We start from the raw sequence: 24,496 nt of genomic DNA on the forward strand, positions 1-24,496 counted from the left end.
CAGCTCATAGACTCAGCTTCCTCAGAGGGCAGTCTGGGCAGCTCCCTGAGCAGGGTGGTGGGGTGGAGAGCAGAGGACCTATGCAGTATTTCTTTCAACCACGTTTAATATTTCAGCCTCTCCTCATAGACTGGCTCCCCAGACGTCCACAGGGCTGACCTTTCCTTTAATCAGCCTCTGCAGGAGACAGTGATTATGAAAAGGACCTTAAAAATGCAAAGGGTGGGTCATATTTTAAATAGACAGAAACCCAGGAAATTTTTCTACAATGAACATTTTTCCAAGAAAAAAAATATTTCTAAATATGGATACAGGAGAATCTGGACTCTTGGGATGGGGCCCATTGTACTGATACATACCCACCCACTTCCTCTCGATTTAAACACACTTATAAAATCATACAAAACCGGTCCTGGGACATTTCCACCTGAATATCCTGTCACATGCACCTCAAACTCATTACGTCCAAGACAGGGCACGATGCTTCCCACCCCCAGCATGATCTTCCTTAACCATTGTCATAGTTTTGTTTTGTTTTTTAATTGAAGTATAGTTGACTTACAATCTTGTGTTGGTTCCATTGTTCTAGTTTGAGAGCAGCTGTGTTTACCTGAGATGGATGAGCTTCAGAACTGGAAACACCATGAACTGTATGCAAATGTTTGGTTATATATGCATCTGTGCCTTTTTCGGGAGAGGGTTCCCTAGTCTTCATCAGCTTCTCCATGGAATATTTGATCTCAAAAGGGAAATGAAAGTCTGCCCTGGCGTGACCCTCAGCCAGGTCTACATAAACATTTGCTGCATAGCCTTACGCATTCTCTGAGGAGAATACCCGCCGCTTGCTTTTTGTACGCATCTGTCATAATTTTGTTGTCACAGATTTGCAGGAGAGCTGGTTGGGGCTTATTGTTCAGTGAGTCACTGTGAAACAAATTCTGCCACCACTCGCTTCCCCCTAAATAGGGCTACACGTTCAGGATCAAGCGTAAAAGTAGAGTTTTGACCTCTTTGAACAAGAAGTAAGGAAGAGACCATAGTGAGTTCTTTTTCTGTGTCTAAGGGCTATTTTGATATGCCAGCCTGCACCTACTAGACCTTCACAGTCTTGGAACGCTTGCCTTCATCTTTCCCCACTTTGCTTAATTCATCCTTCAGGTCTCAAGTTAACTGTTCCTTTCCCCAGAGAAGGCTTCCATGATTAACACCGCTGGGAAAAGACCATAGGCTCACATTGTGAAATATGGATCTTGTTGCTCACTTGACTACCTTTATGCAAGAAAGGGAACTGACCACCAGCTCGAAACTGGTCGCTGTCACTTCGGTCTAAATTCTTGGATTAACCCAACGTTGCCCTCCAACCCCGGCCCTTCCCAGAATTGCTTTGGTATCCACAGGGAGGGTGGGGCTTGTGCTCAGCAGCAAACAAGCTTCAACAGGCGATTACATTTTGGAAAAGAGATTTAAATGAACGTTTTAAAAACAAGGAGAGTCACAGTTCTCCTTCGGAAAACCAAGGATGACAAAGGAGACTATGTCCTTGGCTATGATGAAAACGGTTACGATGAAAGTTCAAGGGAATAAAACATTAAATTTTTTTTCAATGAATTTTTTAATTTTTAGAAAATATAAGAGGGGCTTCCCTGGTGGCGCAGTGGTTAAGGAGCCACCTGCCAGTGCAGGGGACGTGGGTTCAAGCCCTGGTCCGGGAAGATCCCACATGCCACTGAGCAACTAAGCCCGTGCGCCACAACTACTGAGCCCGTGTGCCACAACTACTGAAGCCCGTGCACCTAGAGTCCGTGCTCTGAAAAAAAGAGAAGCCTCCGCAATGAGAAGCCCGTGCATCACAACGAAGAGTAGCCCACGCTCGACGCAACTAGAGAAAGCCCGTGCACAGCAACAAAGACCCAACGCGGCCAAAAATAAATAAAATAAGTTTATAAAAAAAAATATTAAAAAAGAAAATATAACAATATTCTATTGATTTTTTTAAAGCTAGTTTTCCCTTCACATATGTACACTCCTATCTGCCCATATTTTTTGTGGCATTATCACAATTACAATTAAATATAACATTTGTATACTTTTATGTTTAATGACTCTTTTGCATTTGCCTATAAGCTCTGCAAGGGAAAAGGCTGTCTGTCTTGTTCATTGCTTAGCAAGGTCATGCACATAGTCGATACCAAAAAGATATTTGATACACAAATGGATTGATTAATTAGTTAGTTAATTAATATAGAATTGTGGTTTTGTCTTTTTTCCAATGAGAACCATCCTTTGACCATAGCAGTTAATTGTCCTATAGGATATGACTCTCAAAATCGGTTCTCTCAACCTCAGCAAAACCAACGTTTGGGGCAGGATCATTCTTTGCTGTGAGGGCTGTCCTGTGCCTTGTGGGATGTCCGGCAGCCTCACTGGCCTCTCCCTACTGGATGCCAATAGCGCCGCCCTCCCTAAGTTGTGAGCACCAAAAGTGTTTCCAGACATTGCCACATGTCCCCTAGGGCTAAAACCGCCCCCAGCCCCACCCCAGGTGAAAACCACTGCTTAAAGGAAGAAGAAAATCACGAGCCATAGTTCTGAATCCGGGACAAGAGTCCTCTGGCAGAATAAAGAGGAGGAAAAGGAGGCCACGGCTGAATGCCCTAAAAGCTGCGCATCTGAGACGATATTGGCCTGGGCATTCCCCCCACCCTCCTCCATTTACTGTAATAAATCTGTAATCCAAAAAACCCTTGGTTTTTATACTTTACTGTGTTTCTCTTTTATTACCTCTCAGTTTCTTACTGAAAATACCTTTTGAAAAATTCCAACTTTATCTCAAACTAAGAAAAAGAGGAATTTTATTTTATTTTATTTTTGTAATTCAGCTGGACAGTTACCTGAGGCTGAGACAGATGGGAACCTAGAAAAGATCACAGAACTGGGTCAGCTGGGATGTGGCTCCCAATACACCTAGGTCACTCCACACACAGAGCTTCTGACAGCTCCCTCCAGACAAACAGCAAAGCACATGGAAAGGTGGCAGGAGCTACTGAGGGTCAAGTTTTTCAGAGGGGAGGTGCCAGAAATTGCTTCGTGATCTGAGTTTTGTGTTTTCCCAGTTCTGGGTCTTTCTAAATAAAACATGAGAAATGGGGAGTTTAGAAGGAATAATGGTTTCTGATGAAAAGGGAAGAAATATTTTTGCTTTAAAAATTAATTACAGGGGCTTCCCTGGTGGCGCAGTGGTTAAGAATCTGCTTGCCAACGCAGGGGACATGGGTTCGTGCCCCGGTCCAGCAAGATCCCACATGCCGCGGAGCAAATAAGCCCATGCGCCACAATTACTGAGCCTGTGCTCTAGAGCCCGCGAGCCACAACTACTGAGCCCACGTGCCACAACTACTGAAGACTGTGCTCTAGAGCCTGCAAGCCACAACTACTGAGCCCATGTGCCACAACTACTGAAGCCTGCGTGCCTAGAGCCCGTGATCTGCAACAAGAGAAGCCACCACAATGAGAAGCCCGAGCACCACAATGAAGAGTAGCCCCCACTCTCAGCACCTAGAGAAAGCCCGCGTACAGCAACAAAGACCCAACACAGCCCCCCCCACCAAAAAAATTTAATTACAGCTACTTCTGCATCCTGGGGGAACTGGGGAACTGCAGAATTCATCTCTGTAGGAAACTTGGTCATTTATTGAGAAATATATGAGGAATGAAGTTGCAAAATGAACACAAACTAAAACTCAAATGTACAAAGACCATGTAACTTTAAAATTTTCTGTCATAGACGTAATCCTCATGAGTTCCCATTCTGCTGGGTAGCAGCCAATTTGGGGGTGTGGTGAGCACATCAACTTTTCTAATTAATGGTACTTTTTTTTAAATTAATGGTACGTTTGACTGAAAATATCCTGTGAGGACTAAACATTCTATCAATTAAAGTTTAACTCCCTATCAGAGCTGGATTGTTCCTTTCCCTTTCCCCATTATGGCTCTAAGGCGTAGACAAGACTCACATCTTGTCAGCACTAGGGAGATGGGGCTGGGCCTGGAGTGGTGTCTGTCTTTCTCCTGTCTCCATTGCAGGCCACCCGGCGCTGTCCTTGGGTGTGTGCTGGTTGGTACCCACTAAGGTGGGTGTGAGTCAGGGTCCTTCTGAGCGTCCTACAGGTGGTGGCTGCTAACATCTGCAACTGAGAAAGTCATCTTTGTCTTTTCTCTTAGCTTGGTTAAGGTCACCCTTGGCACTCGGCCTCCCTCACACCTTTGCTGGTTGCTACAGAGCCACTGGAAGTCTAGCCACTAATCTCAGTTGTTCCCCATCCCACCTTGAGTTCCCAGCCTCCGGGTTTCTTTGCCTCAACTCCACACAGTGACATCTTGTAGCAAGTTCCCCAGCCTGAATCTCATCTACTTTCAGCAGCTCCCTGAGGGCATTTGAGAACCTCTGGATTCCTCACAAGCCATACACAGACCCCAAGGAGTCAAGATCTCTACCTCAGCTGTCTCTGCACATCTCCCTGTTCTGCAAAACACCTGTGCATCCCATTCCATCCACCCCCAGGGAACTGGATACCGCCCTGCATGGCAGTCTCCCTCAAGGGTTCCAATTAAGAAAAGGACAAAACCCGTTTTGCTCTCTGCTCTCTCCTACTGATGTGATGACCTCGCTCCTCTAGGACTTTAGCCTGCAAAGAACACAAGTGCCTCACAACTTCCTTTTACCACCTGTCCCACAAACTTTATCTCCTTTCTTCTTCCCATAATCCTTAAGCGTCAGGAGGCGGGCTTCCCACAACATCACTTCCCAATCCTCCTACCCCTTGGTAGCAGGTACTTTTGCTTACCCTCAGTTCTCTCTCCCTGGAATACTACTTTCATTTTAGCCCACTGGATTCTGCTCTTGATATGTTAATGATAGCTTATGGAATTTAGAAATCATTTCCTCTCTTGACAAAGACTGGTTTTTAAGGCCATTACTGCATTTCTGAGAGCTCTGGAAGTCAAAAGCTGAATATGATTCCCCCTTCCTCTTTGCCTCCCTACTGCTACAATCCTCATCCTCCCCAAGGCAAGGAGACAGCTCTGGCAGGACAGAGGTGAGGCCATGTATAGAAATCATAAGAGAGAAAAGTGGAAGTTATCATATTAATAAGAAAAAGCATGAAATTGATTCTTGTTATTTCCACGTCACACATTAATGGGCCTTTAGGTGTGAAAGACAAGGTCCAGGGTCAGTACTGTGGTGTGGGGAGGATGAGATAAGGTCCAGAACGATAAAGTCAACACGCTTCTCGCCGGGATAAGGAGATTTTTCTAACTGAAAATGACTTCTGGACTCATCTGGAGAGAGGGAAAAAGTAAGACGTGTGTAAGAGAGGAAATGAAAGGAAACTAGAGAGTTAGGACAATCCTCAATAAGTTGGCAGGAGGACGGGCCTGGGGGAGAGGGATGGCTGCCTGCTGGGCACTCCCTGTGGGAGTGGAGGCTCAAGACTGGAGGAGTAGGGGTGTCTGATGCCTGACTCCCCATCCTGTTGCTCTCCAGTATCACCCTTGCGACAGCATTACCTTAGAGGAGGTACAGCTATGGGCCTGTCTGGGGAAGAAGTAGACCCATAAGGAATGGAGCGTTGGTGATAAAGTGACCAGAAGCAACGGAGAGGGATCTGGGAGTTTGGGGTGAGAGCCGATAGGCTACAACTAGGACAGATGTCTTCCCTACTTCCAACCCCAATCTGGGTACTTCCAAGTCTCTATGAAGGGCTTGAGTTTTTTAGGTTAAATATGAGTGTGGTAGATTAAAAATGGCCACCTACTCTTTGTCACTCCCCACATTGAGAAATGGCATTGATTTCCCACAATCTCAAATTTGGTCTGGCCCTGGGACTGCTTTAACCAAGAGGCCGTGGTGGTAGTGATGCTGCGCCCATCCGGACCTAAGTCTTAAAAAGCCTGGCAGCTTATGCTTGTTAGACGCTGTGTCATCACATACCTATTGTAGAGGCGGAAAAAATCTCTTTCCTTCTACCCTCCTACATTCTCTGTACCTCAGCAGGAAGCACCCTGTCTGATAAAAGACAGATTAACAAGAGAAAAACAAACAGAAGTTTATTAACATGTGTATCATGCGTACACACGAGAGCTCTCAGAGGTGAGCAACTCAAAAGGAGCGGTTAAAACCTGGGCTTATGTGGTATCTTAGTAAAGAACAATAAATTTTGTAGAGAAGTGACAGGACAAAGGAAATAAAAGAGAGCTTGAGTGCCCCTGACTCTGACTTCTGCACTTTCAGAACCACTTAGGGGGAAAAAATAATAATTAATGTTTGTACAAAAATGTCACAGAAAGACAAAGGGAAAGGGAACATTTCAAAGAAGTGGGAAATGTGTGGCCATCTGGGTGGTCCAGTTGAAAGAGGAAAAACACAGTTCTTGTCCAGTTGTGCTTTGGGAAGCTCTTGGAGAAACGGAAAGAAATGATGTGATCTCGGGCTCCTGCCTTGAGTGCCCCTCTCTTTATCCAGGGCTCTAATGGAGGTAATTGCTTTGTGCTTTCTCCCCTTTCTTCTGAAGTTCCTAACTCAGCTCATGGCTTCTTCACTGTTGGTCAAAATTAAATCCAAAGTAGCAACTCCCTTTGTCATTTCTACATTAATGGGAAGATGAAATTCTAGGAAAATGTTTAACCATTTTCAAAAGACTTCTCATCTATTACCCTCAAAAGAATTTCATCATCGTTATTTTACTTGCTAGAAAATCAAGGTTAATAGAGGTTAATTTATCAAATGTCACACAATACATCTGAAATTAAATCTGCTCACCTTTCCGGTCCATTAAGTTAACTACCATGATGCTCTGACTTTCAAGGATTTGATGCATTGTTCTTAATTGAACTTGGGATCTAGCAATTCTTCTGGATAGCTTGGCCAGCATTTGCTGTCTGATTCCAGAATACAACTTCTATTTCCTACTCCTTATGGAACTGTCTTTAGTATCCTCCCACAACTATATAATTTTTGCTTTCTCTCTGCTTTTATCCTTATCCAAATGTTCTCCATTGTACTCCCACCTAACAGTTACGGGCTTCCACATATGTGGATATCATCTTGACATCCTGCATTAATCTCTCTCCCTTCCATCCTAGCCTGTTTCCTTTGACAAATTATGCCCATTTATGGCCGAGTCTGCTTATGATGACTCTACTCACCTTTATGATACCTGTTGGGTATGTTTCCTTTCCTACATTGAAGCCTCAGATTCACCTAGTTGTTGCCTCCGCTCCGCTGTCTCTCCCACTCCAGCCCCCCCAACTAAATCAGATTACCCACCAAGTCTGCCATGGCGTTGAGTGAAACCTTGATGGAATTCCTCCTCACTGTGCTGATTGCCAGATCCATTGCCCTTAGTATTTCCTAGTTCTTTGGGCCCTGGACCTAGTTCCTGTTTTCCTCCCAGCCCTGTTGGTTGGTGGCTTGCTGTTGGCCTCCCAATTTTATCTATGTCTATACTAATGAATGCTTTATTGAAACATCTGATAATGAGAATTGCCATAAATTATGTATCTACTATGTGTCAGCCTCTGGGCTAAGTACTTTACATGGATTATTGCATTTACTCCTGTAGGGGAGGAAAGATAATTTTCTCTCTACTCTTCTAAGTTCTCTCCTTGGAACCCTGTAAAAAGAGACAGATTAACAAAAGAAAAACAAACAGAAGTTTATTAACATGTATACTTCATGTATACATGGGAGATGCCCAAGAAAAAAATGAATAACTCTCAGAGGTGGTTTAGAATTCAGGCTTAAATATCATCTTCAGCTAAAGACAAATGAGAGAAGGGTATGGGAGAGGCTAGTTATAGGGAGGTGACCAGGAAAAGTATAGTAAACAAAAGTAAGGTTTGCTATGCAGATTTAAATTGGTGCCTTCTCCATTGATGAGTTTCTTGTGATTTAGTCATCTTTCTCTTCTGGTACAGAGAAGGAGATAACCTTACAGATGGGGATTTCCTTATAGATGTACATTTCCCTTACAAAAGGGTAACTTCTGTGTTTTCAGAGCTTCTCTTAAGTCTGCTGTTTCTCAAGATAATCCTTATGCCAAAGAGGCATATTTTGGGGTGGCATATTCTGCCACCCTTTACTTCTCATGAGAAACCTACAGTGTATTTTTATTTACTTCGTTTTCCAGGAAGAAGAAACGGAAGCAGTAATCAGTGTTATGAAACATCCTTTATATTGTAAAACTCTTATCTGGATACCTGGCATCACGCTGGTTCTTTACCTTTACTCTTTCGTTTGGTCTCCACTACAGTCCTGCAAGTTATCTAAGCATTTTCATCTCTAGTTTTTCAGAGGAGGAACCTGAAGCTTAGGGGGGTTAGGCACCCTACGAAGCAGGGCTAGATTTATACCCAAGCCTCCTCTCGAGCGATACTGGCCTGCTTGCTTCACCCACTTCGGGACTTTTGTCCGAGCTCTTCCCTCTGTGTGAACACTCTTCCTCCTTACCCATGTAGCACCCTCACCTCCTCCATGTATTTCACATGTTGAAATGTCACTTTCTCAGTGAGGCCTTCTAACCCTCCTATTACAAGTACACCCCACTCCCTGTTGTCTCTCACCCCTTTCTCACTTTCTTTTTCTCCATAGCACTTACACTTTGCAACATACCACATATTTTCATTACTAAAATGCAAGTTCCAAGATGGCAGGACTGTCAGCTTTATTCACTAGTACATGCACTGTCTAGATAAATATGTGTTGAGTGAATGGATGGATGAATAAATCTCTAATTCCAAATCTCATTCCCTTTCACCAATGTACTCAGATCCTTTGCAACCATCATAGCTTCTTTTTGCCTCTGGGATACTTTATAATGCTAAAGAATTTTTTTAAAAGAAATGCCTAAATTCAGTATCATGTAGGAAAAGCAAAAACAAGCCCATTCTATACTGAGCCAGGAAACTGTGCTCATAGCAGCCCTTGCTTTTATCCAAGAACATCTATTATGTATCTTCCTGTGTTTGACGCTCTGCTCTGTACTAGGAAGAAAAAATTAAACCTCAATATTTATATCTGGCTTCATCTCTCCTTTCAATTGGCTGCTTACTGGGAGAGCCAGCCCTGGTGCAGGGGAACAAATGGAGGACATGTTGCACATACAATACAGACCTGAATCACAAGTAGTTAGCAGCCAGTATTTGCAGTACAGTCAGAAGAAAAGCCACAGGAGTTTCACTAGACAGAATGGGGTTTGCAGAAATCATCCAAAGAGAACTTTTCCATCCAAAAATCTTTCTCAAGGGGATATCACCGAGAAACTGTTATTTTATACACAGCTTCCTCTAAAAATTTATGATTTGGTTCCTGGACACAAACATTTGATGGATGAAGTACAATGACCATAAAGCTGGAAGAAGAACTTTTGTCATCCCCTGTCTTTGAGAAGAACCCAGTTTTTATGATGCCATGCAGATCTCAAGCCTGATGCCAACTCTATTTTAAAACTCATTTCCTAATGACATGTGATGCTGGTAGTTGGGAAGATAGCCATCATCTAGCATTATTTAAGCACCCCAAGGAAGCATGAAATTAGAGATTTTTAACTGCATCTACTCTGTTTATTACTTTTCTCTTCCATGCACATACTTCAAGTCTGTATATAACAAGACTATGTTACACAAACATTAAAAATGTAAACAACAGTAATCAAAACAGTATGGTACTGGCACAAAACAGACACATAGATCAATGGAACAGAACAGAGAGCCCAGGAATAAATCCATGTGCCTATGGTCAATTAATCTATGACAATGGAGGCAAGAATATACAGTGGAGAAAAGACAGTCTCTTCAACAAGCGGTGCTGGGAAAACTGGACAGCTACATGTAAAACAATGAAATTAGAACATTACCACATATACAAAAATAAATTCAAATGGATTGAAGACCTAAATGTAAGACCTGAAACCATAAAACTCCTAGAAAAGAACACAGGCAGAATACTCTTTGACATAATCCATAGCAATATTTTTTTGGATCTGTCTCCTAAGGCAAAAGAAATACAATTTTATTTTATGTATTTATTTATTTAATATATTTATTTATTTATTTTTGGCTGCGTTAGGTCTTTGTTGCTGCACACGGGCTTTCTCTAGTTGTGGCGAGCGGGGGCTACTCTTCCTTGGGGTGCGCGGGCTTCTCACTGAGGTGGCTTCCCTTGTTGCGGAGCACGGGCTCTAGGCGTGCGGGCTTCAGTAGTTGTGGCACACGGGCTTAGTTGCTCTGTGGCATGTGGGATCTTCCCGGACCAGAGCTCGAACCTATGTCCTGCATTGGCAGGCAGATTCTTAACCATTGTGCCACCAGGGAAGTCCCGAAATAAAATTTTAAAATAAACAAATGGGATCTAATTAAACTTAAAACCTTTGCATAGCAAAGGAAACCATCAACAAAAACAAAAAGACAACCTACAGAATGGGAGAAAATATTTGCAAATGATATGACAGATAAGGGGTTAATATTCAAAAATATAAACATCTCATACAACTCAATATTTAAAAAAAACAAAAACAAACAAACAACCCAGTCAAAAAACGGACAGAAGATCTGATAGACATTTTTCCAAAGAAGACATACAGATGGCTAACAGGCACATGAAAAGATGTTCCATAGCACTAATTATTTGAGAACTGCAAATCAAAATGACAATGAAATATCACCTCACACCTGTCAGAATGGTTATCATCAAAAGGTTTGCAAACAACAAATGTTGGTGAGGATATGGAGAAAAAGGAATCCTCCTACACTGCTGGTGGGAATGTAAATTGGTACAGCCACCATGCAAAACAGTGTGGAGGTTCCTTAAAAAGCTAAAAATAGAGCTAGCATATGACCCTGCAATCCCACTCCTAAGTATATATCAGGGGAAAAAATGAAAACACTAATGTGAAAAGATACATGTACTCCAATGATCACAGCAGCACTATTTACAATAGCTAAGACATGGAAGCAGCCTAAACGCCCACAGACAAATGGATGAAGAAGATACAGAAGATGCAATATACTGAAATTATGCCACTTGCAGCAACAGAGATGGACCTACAGAATATTATGGTTAGTGAGCCAAGTCAGACAGAGAAAGATAAACACTGACAATATCACTTCTATGTGGAATCTTAAAAATGCTACAAATGAGTGTTTATGCAAAACAGGAACAGATTCACAGATATAGAAAACAAACTAGTGGTTACCAAAGGGGAGAGAGAAGGGAGGAGGGTATGGGATTAAGAGATACAAATTATCATGTACAGACTGGATAAGCAACAAGGATATATTGTATAGCACAGGGAGTTATAGCCATTATCTTGTAATAACTGTTAATGAAGTATAATCTGTAAAAGTACTGAATCACTATGCTATACACCTGAAACTGAGACAGGCTGGGACTTGGGACACTTTGCTACAGTGCTTGCACCTGGACAAACGTCTCTTCCAGCAACAAAATACAGAGACACTATAAGGGACTAAAAATAACTGCCTGCATGCACAGTTGGGGCAAATTACGAACAAGATACAAAAAGACCAAAAACCCAGCAAAAGCAGGGCATCGGGAGCAAAAGCAGGGTGCTGCACACGCACCCTGCACACAGCACCACCAAGCGGGTGGGCAGACCACCTAAGTCACCCTTCCAACCGGACCCCTGGACCCGCCCCTACCCTCACCCCACATAAGGAACCAGCTCGCTGCCCCCTCAGCAGGAGAGGCACAAGGGAACCTGTTACTTGTGTTCACTCCCTCCTGCTGTAGCACCAGTCACAATAAAGCCTTGCCTGTATTTGTCTGGCCTCTTATCAACTTCTATTGATTACGAAAGCCAAGAACCCTGGTCGGTAACAAAACTGGTATAATCTTGTAAATCCATTGTACTTCAGGGAACAAATGTAAACACATTAAAGTAACACAGAGGGCCTCCCTGGTGGCGCAGTGGTTGAGAGTCCGCCTGCCGATGCAGGGGATACGGGTTCGTGCCCCGGTCTGGGAGGATCCCATATGCCGCGGAGCGGCTGGGCCCGTGAGCCATGGCCGCTGGGCCTGCGCATCCGGAGCCTGTGCTCCGCAGCGGGGGAGGCCACAACAGTGAGAGGCCCGCATACCGCAAAAAAAAAAAAAAATAAAAAAATAAAGTAACACAGACCCAGCTTGACTGCCAGCAAATCCAGCTACCACCACCAGAGCCACAAAGCCTTTTAGCTTAACACTAGTGCCATGAGATCAGTCATATGAAAAGTTAAATTATGCCAATTAACATCTTATATACATAATTCTAATACTAATTGTACTAGATTTTAAGCCTCTTAGAACAAGGATAATATTTTTCTCATTTTTGTGTCCTATATAGCACCTATTTCAATACTTGTTAAATATATCTTCTCCCTCCAATAGACTGTAGGCTTCATTAGAAAAGAGATTTTTGGGCTTCCCTGGTGGCGCAGTGGTTGAGAGTCCACCTGCCAATGCAGGGGACACGGGTTCGTGCCCCGGTCCGGGCAGATCCTACATGCCGCGGAGCAGCTGGGCCCGTGAGCCATGGCCGCTGAGCCTGCGCGTCTGGAGCCTGTGCTCCGCAACGAGAGAGACTACATCAGTGAGAGGCCCGCGTACCGCAGAAAAAAGAAAAGGGATTTTTTTTTTCCTCTTATTTTAAACAGTGTACCCAGTTTCTAACATGTATTGGGCAAAAAATAACATTCAATACATTTTTTTTAGAAATTAAAAGAAAAAAATGAAAGAGCATTGACTTGAATGAATCTGGACTCGTAAAAATTAAACACTTGGGTTCTTGTGATTTATCAGTAAAATAAATCATAAACAAAAAATTGTGGATTCAGATACTTTATAAAAAGGCACTGACAGGTCTAAAGATAAAATTTTGAATCAGCTCTTGGAGGGGAGGGTGGTTTGGGGCAAGTCATTTATGTATTCCCAGCTTCATTCATTCATTCATTCATTCATTTTTTTTGTGGTACGCAGGCCACTTACTGTTGTGGCCTCTCCCGTTGCAGAGCACAGGCTCTGGACACACAGGCTCAGCGGCCACGGCTCACGGGCCCAGCCGCTCCACGGCATGCGGGATCCTCCCAGACCGGGGCACGAACCAGTGTCCCCTGCACCAGCAGGTGGACTCTCAACCACTGCGCCACCAGGGAAGCCCTATTTATTTATTTTTTGAAATATTTATTTATTTGGTTGTGCTGGGTCTTAGTTGTGGCAGGCGGGCTCCTTAGTTGTGGCTCGCCTGGCTCCTTAGTTGTGGCACGTGGGCTCCTTAGTTGTGGCATGAGAACTCTTAGTTGTGGCATGCATGTGGGATCTAGTTCCCTGACCAGGGATTGAACCCAGGCCCCCTGCAGTGGGAGTGTGGAGCCTTAACCACTGCGCCACCAGAGAAGTCCACTGAGCTTAATTTTCCCTACTCCCTCCTGATGAATCTTAGAAGAAAACACAGATTGGGTTAGAAGATCATCTCTACAGTCTTGTCCAGCTCCAAATTCCTGTGATTACGATTTGTATAACCCAAAAGGATGTAGGTGTATAAGCAGATGCTGGCTTATTAACTGGAAGGGCCAAATGACTTTTTATGAAAATAAACCATAAACAAAGCCAGCTCCAAGATGGCCTCCCACAGTCCATCTCCTGATATTCACACGCTGTGTAGTCACCAGTCAGATCTTACTACAGTTGGTCTGTTTGATCATTAGCATACAGCAGAAGTAACTGTCATTTTCTAGATTAGGTTATAAAAATAAAAGGTAAGAAATTGAAGCCTTGTGCCAACAGCAATGTGAATGCATCTGGAAGTGGATTCTCCTCAAAGCCTCAGTCAAGCTTTCAGAAGATGGCAGCTTGACTGCAACTTCAAGAGCCAGAACCATTTGGCTAAGCTGTTCTTGGGTTCTGAACCCTTAGAAATTATATGAGATGATGTAAATATTTCTGTTGTCTTAAGTTGCTACATTTTGGGGTAATCTGTTATCCAGCAACAGATATTTAATACACTTTTTCATCCCAAACTTCTCCCCCTGTCCTGGGGCACATGACGATGCTAATTCCACCATTCCTGGAAACTATGCAATTTGCTGGGCGTCATACACTTCACAAGAAGATATAAGTTAGCGCCAGCATTTTCTTAGCCACCTGGTTTTAAAACTCAGCTACACTCAAGCCACAACTTAAAAAGAAAAAGAAAAAAAGCTACATTATTGCATGTAGCTGTGGTTTCATTATGATTTCCATCTCTTCTGTTTCCAGATCACACCTTGCCTTTGCCCAGAGTGCCCTTCTTTCAGGGCTGTCCAATTGCTGCATTACTCCCTGTCATGCTTTCTTGTTTGGTCTTCCTATGAACCAATTGATTGCTTTAACAGAAACACATTTCAGAGTGCTTGTTTCTCTTTCAGTACTTCTCCAAGTCATACAGTTACTTTTTATTCTATGACAAAATGATCTTTAAGAACTTTGAAGACTGTTTTTATGTCTAAGAAATTTAAAAAATTAATATGTGTGAAATTCAACTGCTTTGTGCATTCAGATTCCCATCTTAGGAGGTAATGTATACAAACGTCTTTGAATATTTCCTGGCATATGTGTTCAATCCAACTATTATTTATATAGAAGTGCTGGTTGACACCGTATTATACAGACAAGGAAATGCTTAATGTAGGAAAGTGCTTAATACCTGGAGACCAAATGTGGAAGAGATATCCAGTTAGGCTCTACAGTGGATGTCAAGTTCAGAATAGCTCCCTTAATTCTAATCAAGACCCCTCCACAGCAATGATTTCTCCATCATCTGCCATACACAGTCATGAACAAAGTTGCTCTCTCTTAAATGCTTCCTGATATGCCAGAGAAAAGTCATTGTATAATGATAGAGCCAAAGTGACTCAAAAACCTCTGTGGGCAGGAACAGTTATTAACGCATCACTATGCCTTTGGGCAAATGCATTTCTTAGATTTTAAACTTGCAAATTTCTGTCCCATGTCTGTAGGAAACCAGGTATACATCTTACCTAATCTGCAAAGTTATAGGCCTCAAACAGTATCTTACATCAAAGGTACACATAGACGGGCGATGCAGTCTGGTGAAGAATATAAATTCTGGTAAAACTAGGAATTACTAGACTTACACAAAGAAAGCACCAGCAAAGCCATAGTGCTTCCTATTTCTCTGATATGGGATTGTGAGGGCAATGGAGGAGGAGAGAGAAGGGAGGTCATGGGGATCATGACCCTAAGGAGAACCACAATGTCCTTACTCCACAGGAAGGAGGGAAAAGAGGAATGAACACAAGGCAAGATGTTCTGTGCTTAGAGACTCACTAAAAGGCCTAAGTGCTGCAAAAGAAGGTTTTGCTCCTAACTCATTTATACTTCTGGTCTCCTCGATCTAGACTTTTTGAGAAAAGGAATGGATTTATCAAGAAGAAATTTATTCCTAGCTTCTATTCCTAGATCTTAACAGCTAAAGCTAAAAGCTGATGAGTTTATAACCATCGCAATTTTTCTTGCACCAAAGTCATAATACCCTAACAAGTAATTGTGCAGACAATTACTTGTGGGTCAGTGCTAAGGCCAATTAAGGCCTGTGCGCCACAACTACTGAGCCTGCACTCTAGAGCCCGCGAGCCACAACTACTGAAGCCCACGCACCTAGAGCCCGTGCTCCACAACAAGAGAAACCACCGCAATGAGAAGCCCGCGCACCACAACGAAGAGTAGTCCCCACTCGCTGCAACTAGAGAAAGCCTGTGTGCAGCAACTAAGACCGAATGCAGCCATAAATAAATTAATTAATTAAATAAATTATTAAAAAAAGAAATTTAGCATAAAATATACATTATTGTACCTGGGCAGACCTTTGAGAGCAAAAGATCTCTTACAATCTCATTATAATGAAACTAATAATGCCCCTGGCATATATTAGTCAGCTATGATCTTGAACTTAGGTGGTCACGTGTACCCCAAACACATGTAACTAATTTGACCCAATACCAGTTATCTTTTTTTTTCTTTTTTTTTTTTTTTACCCTAACAGCCACCCATAAACTTAGTAGATTAAAACTGCAAGCATTATTAAGCTGGTCTTGGCTGGGCTCACTCATGAGTGTGTGGTCAGCTGCTGGGTTAGGTAAGTGGCTCTGCTTCTGGGGATGGGCTTGTCCCTCAGGTGGGACAATTCATCTCTGCTCTACACAGTCACGTGACCTTGAGCTAGTGACCTAACCTCTCTGATCCTCTCTGCTGGATCATTCTCATTAAAACACAAATATGTTGTTACTTCTCTCACTCCCAAACACTGCACTTTCATTTCCAGCTATCCCACTCTCAGCTCATTTTTATAACAAAACTCTTTCAAAAAGGAGTCTATACTCACTGTCTTCAATTCCAATCTTCCTGTTCTTGCTAAAATCTACTCCAAAGGGTTTTAGCCCATGCCACTCTGCTCGAACGGCTCTTGTCAAGGTCACAATAACCTTGACATTGCTCAGTCCAACGATCCGTTCATTCCCCATCCCCATCCTACCTGACCCATCAGCAGCATCTGACATGGATCATCACCCCCTTCTCCTTGCAGCACTTCCTTTCTCTGGCTTCCAGGCAGCACACACACCTGGCTGTCCTCCTACCTCACTAGCTTCTCCTTCCAGGTCTCCCTTGCCGGCTCCTTCTCATCGTCCTGATCTCTTAACGTCAGAGCTCCTCCAAGCTCCGTCCTTGCCCCTTCCCCTCCCCTTCATCTTCCCTCCCCTCTTCTCTTCTGTCTGAACTGACTTCCTTGATCCCATCAGGTCTCCTAGTTTTAAGTATCATCAATAACTCCAAATTTATATCCCCATCCTGGACCTCTACCCAAAATTGAGACATTTATATCCACCTGCCTACCAGATATCTCCACTTGGATGTTATATAATCCTTTTGTTGTTGCAACAAATTATCACAAACCCAGTGGCTTGAAAGAACATGAATTCATTACCTTACATTTCTGGACGTCAGAAGTCCAACATGGGTCTCGCTGGTCTACAGTCGAGGTGTCAGCAGGGTGGCATTTCTTTCTAGAGGCTCTAAGGAGAGAATCCATTATCTTGCCTTTTCCAACTTTTAGAGACTGCTCGCATTCCTTTGCCCGCGGCCATTTCTGTCTTCAAAGCCAACAACAGGCAGTCAACTCTTTCTCACATTGCATCACTCTGACACTGACTCCTCTGTCTCCCTCTTCCACATTCAAAGACTTGTGGGGCTTCCCTGGAGGCGCAGTGGTTGAGAGTCCGCCTGCCAAAGCAGGGGACACGGGTTCGTGCCCCCGTCTGGGAGGATCCCACATGCCGCGGAGCGGCTGGGCCCGTGAGCCATGGCCACTGAGCCTGCGCGTCCGGAGCCTGTGCTCCGCAACGGGAGAGGCCACAACAGTGAGAGGCAGGCGTACTGCAAAAAAAAAACAAAAAAACAAACTTGTGATTACATTGAGTCCACCTGGATAACGCTAGCTTAAGGTCAGCTAATTAGCAACCTTAATTCCATCTGCTACCTTACCTCCTCTTTGCCATGTAACCAAACATAGTCACGGGTTCCAGGAATTAGGATCTGGATGACCCCTTTTGGGGAGCCATGGTCCTGCCTGCCACAGATGTCTTGTCATCATGTCAAACTTAACATATAGAAACTGAACTCCTGACCGTAGCAATCCTGTTCTTCTCTAAGTCTCCCCCAGTGCCAGTCAATGCCAACCTCGCCGTTCCGGTAAGTCAGGCTGAAAAGTTTGGAGTCATTCTTACTCTTCTTTCTATCTCATATCCAATGTATTAGCAAATCCTAGGGATTTCACCTTCAAAATATTCTCAGAATCTGATGATTCTCACCACCTCCAGTGCAGGTACACTGGTTCAACCCCCTCTCATTACTCTCCATGTTATTGCTAATAGTCTCCAGAACACCCAGCTTATTATAATCGTCTCCTACCTCATCTCTCTGGTTCCTGCCCTAACCTACCAGCAGCCCATCTACTGCCGGCCCACATACAGTCTATTCTTAATATAACATCCAGATGATATTTTTAAAGCACAAGTCAGATCATATAATTTCTCTGCTCAAAACCTTCCAAAGGCTTCTCAGCTCCATAAAATTTAATGTCTGCAAAGCCCCCAGAATCTGGCTGTTTTAATGACCTCTTCTATTCCTCCCCAAAATACTTGCTTCACTCCACCCACGAGGGCCTCCCTGCTTTGTCTCCTACACTCCAGGTACCTCCTTGGGGCTTTTGCACTTGGCAGTTTATTCTTTGTGGCATGATCTTCTCCCAGGGGTTTACTGGGTCTCTCTTTATCTCCCTCAATCTTTTGCTCAAAAGTCACCTTCTCAGTGAGGCTTTCACTGTCCATCACCCTTTACTTTAAGCTGCACATCCACACATGCACACAAAGATACACAGAACCCTTCCCTTCTTTAATGCTTTACTTTTTCTGGTATCACTTACCACTTTCTAACTTACTATATAATTTATACATTTATAGTTTTTTTTTTCCTCTTACCACTAGATGGTAAATTCCATGAAGTCAGGGATGCTTTGATGTATTCCTAATTCTTAAGCCAGTATCAGATCATAGTAGAGACTCAATAAATATTAGTTGAATACATGACTCTGCCTTAGTTTCTTTATCAGTAAAATGGAAATGATGGGAATAGTAACTACATCATAGGGTTATTAGGAGAATTAAATAATATATGAAAAGTGCTTATCCCAGAGCCTGGCACAGAGAAAGCACTAAATACGTGTTTGCTCTTATAATCTCTCTACAGTTTACACTGGTTCTTCTTTTGTTATTCAATGAGCAACCAAATACTATCACTCAAGACGTGACAACAAGGGAGTTTCTCAATTTCCCTGGATATCTCCCATGTCTAAAGGAGGGTCTCGGTGCTCTAGCCACGTGTCAGCCCTGTGCCTCTGAGGTGTGAGAGCCGAGTTCAGGAGATTCGTCCACTACAGACCTCCCAGTTCCATGTAATATCAAATCGCGAAAGCTCTCCCAGAGATCTCCATCTCAACGCTAAGATCCAGCAGGCACTCAACGACCAGCAAGCTACAGTGCTGGTCACCCTATGCCAATCAACTAGCAAGACAAGAACACAACCTCACCCATTAGCAGAGAGGCTGCCTAAAATCATAATAAGGTCACAGGCATCCCAAAACACACCACTGGATGCAGTCCTGCCCACCAGAAAGACAATATCCAGCCTCATCCACCAGAACACGAGCACCAGTTCCCTCCACCAGGAAGCCTACACAACCCGCTGAACCAACCTTAGCCACTGGGGGCAGACACCAAAAATAACGGGAACTACGGACCTGCAGCCTTCAAAAAGGAGCCCACAAACACAGTAAGTTAAGCAAAATGAGAGACACAGAAACACGCAGATGAAGGAGCAAGGTAAAAACCCAGCAGACAAAACAAATGAAGAGGGAATAGGCAGTCTACCTGAAAAAGAAGTCAGAGTAATGATAGTAAAGTTAATCCAAAATCTTGGAAATAGAATGGAGAAAATAAACGTTTAACAAGGACCTAGAAGAATTAAAGAGCAAACAAACAATGATGAACAACACAGTAAAAGAAATTAAAAATTCTCTAGAAGGGATCAATAGCAGAATAACTGAGGCAGAAGAACGGATAAGTGACCTGGAAGATAAAATAGTGGAAATAACTACTGCAGAGCAGAATAGAGAAAAAAGAATGAAAAGAACTGAGGACAGTCTCAGAGACCTCTGGGACAACATTAAACTCACCAACATTCAAATTATAGGGGTCCCAGAAGTAGAAGAGAAAAAGAAAGGGACTGAGAAAATATTTGAACAGATTATAGTTGAACACTTCTTTAATACGGGAAAGGAAATAGTCAATCAAGTCCAGGAAGCACAGAGAGTCCCATACAGGATAAATCCAAGGAGAAGCATGCCAAGACACATATTAATCAAACTATAAAAAATTAAATACAAAGAAAAAGTCTTAAAAGCAGCAAGGGAAAAACAAGAAATAACATACAACGGAATCCCCATAAGGTTAACAACTGATCTTTCAGCAGAAACCCTGCAAGCCTGAAGGGAGTGGCAGGACATATTTAAAGTGATGAAAGGGAAAAACCTACAACCAAGATTACTCTACCCAGCAAGAATCTCATTCAGATTCAACAGAGAAATTAAAACTTTTACAGACAAGCAAAAGCTAAGAGAATTCAGCACCACCAAACCAGCTTTACAACAAATGCTAAAGGAACTTCTGTAGGCAGGAAACACAAGAGAAGGAAAAGACCTACAATTACAAACCCAAAACAATTAAGAAAATGGTAATAGGAACATACATATCGATAATTACCTTCAATGTAAATGGATTAAATGCTCTGACCAAAAGACATAGACTGGATGAATGGATTCAAAACCAACACCCATATATATGCTGTCTACAAGAGACCCACTTCAGACCTAGGGACACATACAGACTGAAAGTGAGGAGACAGAAAAAGATATTCCATGCAAATGGAAATCAAAAAAAGCTGGAGTAGCAATTCTCATATCAGGCAAAATAGACTTTAAAATAAAGACTATTACAAGAGACAAAGATGGACACTACATAATGATCAAGGGATCAATCCAAGAAGAAGATATAACAACTGTAAATATTTATGCACCCAACATAGGGGCACCGCAATAGATAAGACAAATGCTAACAGCCATAAAAGGGGAAATCGACAGTAACACAATCATAGTAGGGGACTTTAACATCCCACTTTCACCAGTGGACAGATCATCCAAAATGAAAATAAATAAGGAAACACAAGCTTTAAATGATACATTTAACAAGATGGACTTAATTGATATTTATAGGACATTCCATCCAAAAACAACAGAATAAACTTTCTTCTCAAGTGCTCATGTAAAACTCTCCAGGACAGATCATATCTTGGGTCACAAATCAAGCCACAGTAAATTTAAGAAAATTAAAATCATATCAAGTATCTTTTCCAACCACAAAGCTATAAGACTAGATATCAATTACAGGAAAAAGCTGTAAAAAATACAAACACATGGAGGCTAAACAATACACAACTTAATAACCAAGAGATCATTGAAAAAATCAAAGAGGAAACCCAAAAATACCTAGAAAAAAAAACAATGAAAACGCGACGTCCCAAAACCTATAGGATGCAGCAAAAGCAGTTCTAAGAGGGAAGTTTATAGCAATACAATCCTACCTCAAGAAACAAGAAACATCTCAAATAAACAACCTAACCTTACACCTAAAGCAGTTAGAGAAAGAAGAACAAAAAGACCCAAAGTCAGCAGAGGGAAAGAAATAATAAAAGATCAGATCACAAATAAATGAAAAAGAAATGAAGGAAATGATAGCAAAGATCAATAAAACTAAAAGCTGGTTCTTTGAGAAGATAAACAAAATTGATAAACCATTAGCCAGACTCATCAAGAAAAAAAGGAAGAAGACTCAAATTAATAGAATTAGAAATGAAAAAAGAGAAGTAACAACTGACACTGCAGAAATACAAAGGATCATGAGAGATGACTACAAGCAACTCTATGCCAATAAAATGGACAACCTGGAAGAAATGGACAAATTCTTAGAGAAGCACAACCTTCCAAGACTGAATCAGGAAGAAATAGAAAATATAAACAGACCAATCACAAGCACTGAAATTGGAACTGTGATTAAAAATCTTCCAACAAACAAAAGTCCAGGACCAGATGGTTTCACAGGAGAATTCTATCAAACATTTAGAGAAGAGCTAATACCTATCCTTCTCAAACTCTTCCAAAATATAGCAGAGGGAGGAACACTCCAAACTCATTCTACTAGGCCAACATCACCCTGATACCAAAACCAGCAAAAGATGTCACAAAGAAAGAAAACTACAGACCAATACCACTGATGAACATAGATGCAAAAATCCTCAACAAAATACTAGCAAACAGAATCCAACAGCACATTAAAAGGATCATACACCATGATCAAGTGGGGTTTATCCCAGGAATGCAAGGATTCTTCAATATACTCAAATCAACCAATGTGATACACCATATTAACAAGTTGAAGGAGAAAAACCATATGATCATCTCAATAGATGCAGAGAAAGCTTTTGACAAAATTCAACACCCATTTATGACAAAAAACCCTCCAGAAAGTAGGCATAGAGGGAACCTACCTCAACATAATAAAGGCCATATATGGCAAACCCACAGCTAGCATTGTCCTCAATGGTGAAAAACTGAAACCATTTCCTCTAAGATTAGGAACAAGACAAGGTTTTCCACTCTCACCACTATTACTCAACATAGTTTTGGAAGTTTTAGCCACAGCAATCAGAGAAGAAAAAGATATAAAAGGAATCCAAATCAGAAGAGAAGAAGTAAAGCTGTCATTGTTTGCAGATGACATGATACTATACATAGAGAATCCTAAAGATGCTACCAGGGCTCCCCTGGTGGCACAGTGGTTGAGAGTCTGCCTGCCGATGCAGGGGACATGGGTTCGTGCCCCAGTCCGGGAAGATCCCACATGCCGCAGAGCGGCTGGGCCCGTGAGCCATGGCCGTTGAGCCTGCGCGTCCGGAGCCTGTGCTCCGCAACTGGAGAGGCCCACGTACTGCAAAAAAAAAAAAAAGATGCTACCAGAAAACTACTAGAGCTAATCAATGAATTTGGTAAAGTAGCAGGATACAAAATCAATGCCGAGAAATCTCTTGGATTCCTATACACTAATGATGAAAAATCTGAAAGAGAAAATAAGGAAACCCTCCCATTTACCACTGCAACAAAAAGAATAAAATACCTAGAAACAAATCTACCTAAGGAGACAAAAGACCTGTATGCAGAAACTATAAGACAATGATGAAAGAAATTAAACATGATACAAACAGATGGAGAGATATACCTTGTTCTTGGATTGGAAGAATCAACATTGTGAAAATGACGATACTACCCAAAGCAATCTACAGATTCAATGTAATCCCTATCAAGCTACCAATGGCATTTTTCACAGAACTAGAACAAAAAATTTCACAATTTGTATGGAAACACAGAAGACCCCAAATAGCCAAAGCAATCTTGAGAAAGCAAAACGGAGCTGGAGGAATCAGGCTCCCTCACTGCAGACTATACTACAAAGCTACAGTAATCAAGGCAGTATGATACTGGCACAAAAACAGAAATATAGATCAACGGAATAGGATAGAAAGCCCAGAGATAAGCCCACGCACATATGGTCACCTTATCTTTGATAAAGGAGGCAAGAATATACAATGGAGAAAAGACAGCCTCTTCAATAAGTGGTGTTGGGAAAACTGGACAGCTACATGTAAAAGAATGAAATTAGAACACTCCCTAACACCATATACAAAAATAAACTCAAAATGGATTAAAGACCTAAATGTAAGGCTGGACACTATAATACTCTTAGAGGAAAACATAGGGAGAACACTCTATGACATAAATCACAGCAAGATCCTTTTTGACACACCTCCTAGAGAAATGGAAATAAAAACAAAAATAAACAACTGGGACCTAATGAAACTTAAAAGCTTTTGCACAGCAAAGGAAACCATAAACAAGACGAAAAGACAACCCTCAGAATAGGAGAAAATATTTACAAATGAAGCAACTGCCAAAGGATTAATCTCCAAAATTTACAAGCAGATCATGCAGCTCAATATCAAAAAAACAAACAGCCGAATCCAACAATGGGTAGAAGACCTAAATAGACATTTCTCCAAAGAAGATATACAGATTGCCAACAAACACATGAAAGGATGCTCAACATCACTAATCATTAGAGAACTGCAAATCAAAACTACAGTGAGGTATCACCTCATACCCGTCAGAATGGCCATCCTCAAAAAATCTACAAACAATAAATGCTGGAGAGGGTGTGGAGAAAAAGGAACCCTCTTGCACTGTTGGTGGGAATGGAAATTGATACAGCCACTATGGAGAACAGTATGGAGGTTCTTTAAAAAACTAAAAATAGAACTACCATATGACCCAGCAATCCCACTACTGGGCATATACCCTGAGAAAACCATACTTCAAAAAGAGTCATGTACCACAATGTTCATTGCAGCTCTATTTACAATAGTCAGGACATAGAAGCAACCTAAGTGTCCATCAACAGATGAATGGATAAGGAAGATGTGGCACATATATAGAATGGAATATTACTCAGCCATAAAAAGAAATGAAATTGAGTCATTTGTTGAGACGTGGATGGATCTAGAGACTGTCATACAGAGTGAAGTAAGTCAGAAAGAGAAAAAGAAATACTGTATGCTAACACATATATACGGAATCTTAAAAAAAAAAAAAGGTTCTGAAGAACGTAGGGGCAGGATAGGAATAAAGAGCCAGACATAGAGAATGGACTTGAGGACATGGGGAGG

This window comes from Mesoplodon mirus, assembly GCF_964341445.2.
Source record: "Mesoplodon mirus genome assembly, chromosome: 11".
Classification (NCBI taxonomy): Eukaryota; Metazoa; Chordata; class Mammalia; order Artiodactyla; family Ziphiidae; genus Mesoplodon; species Mesoplodon mirus.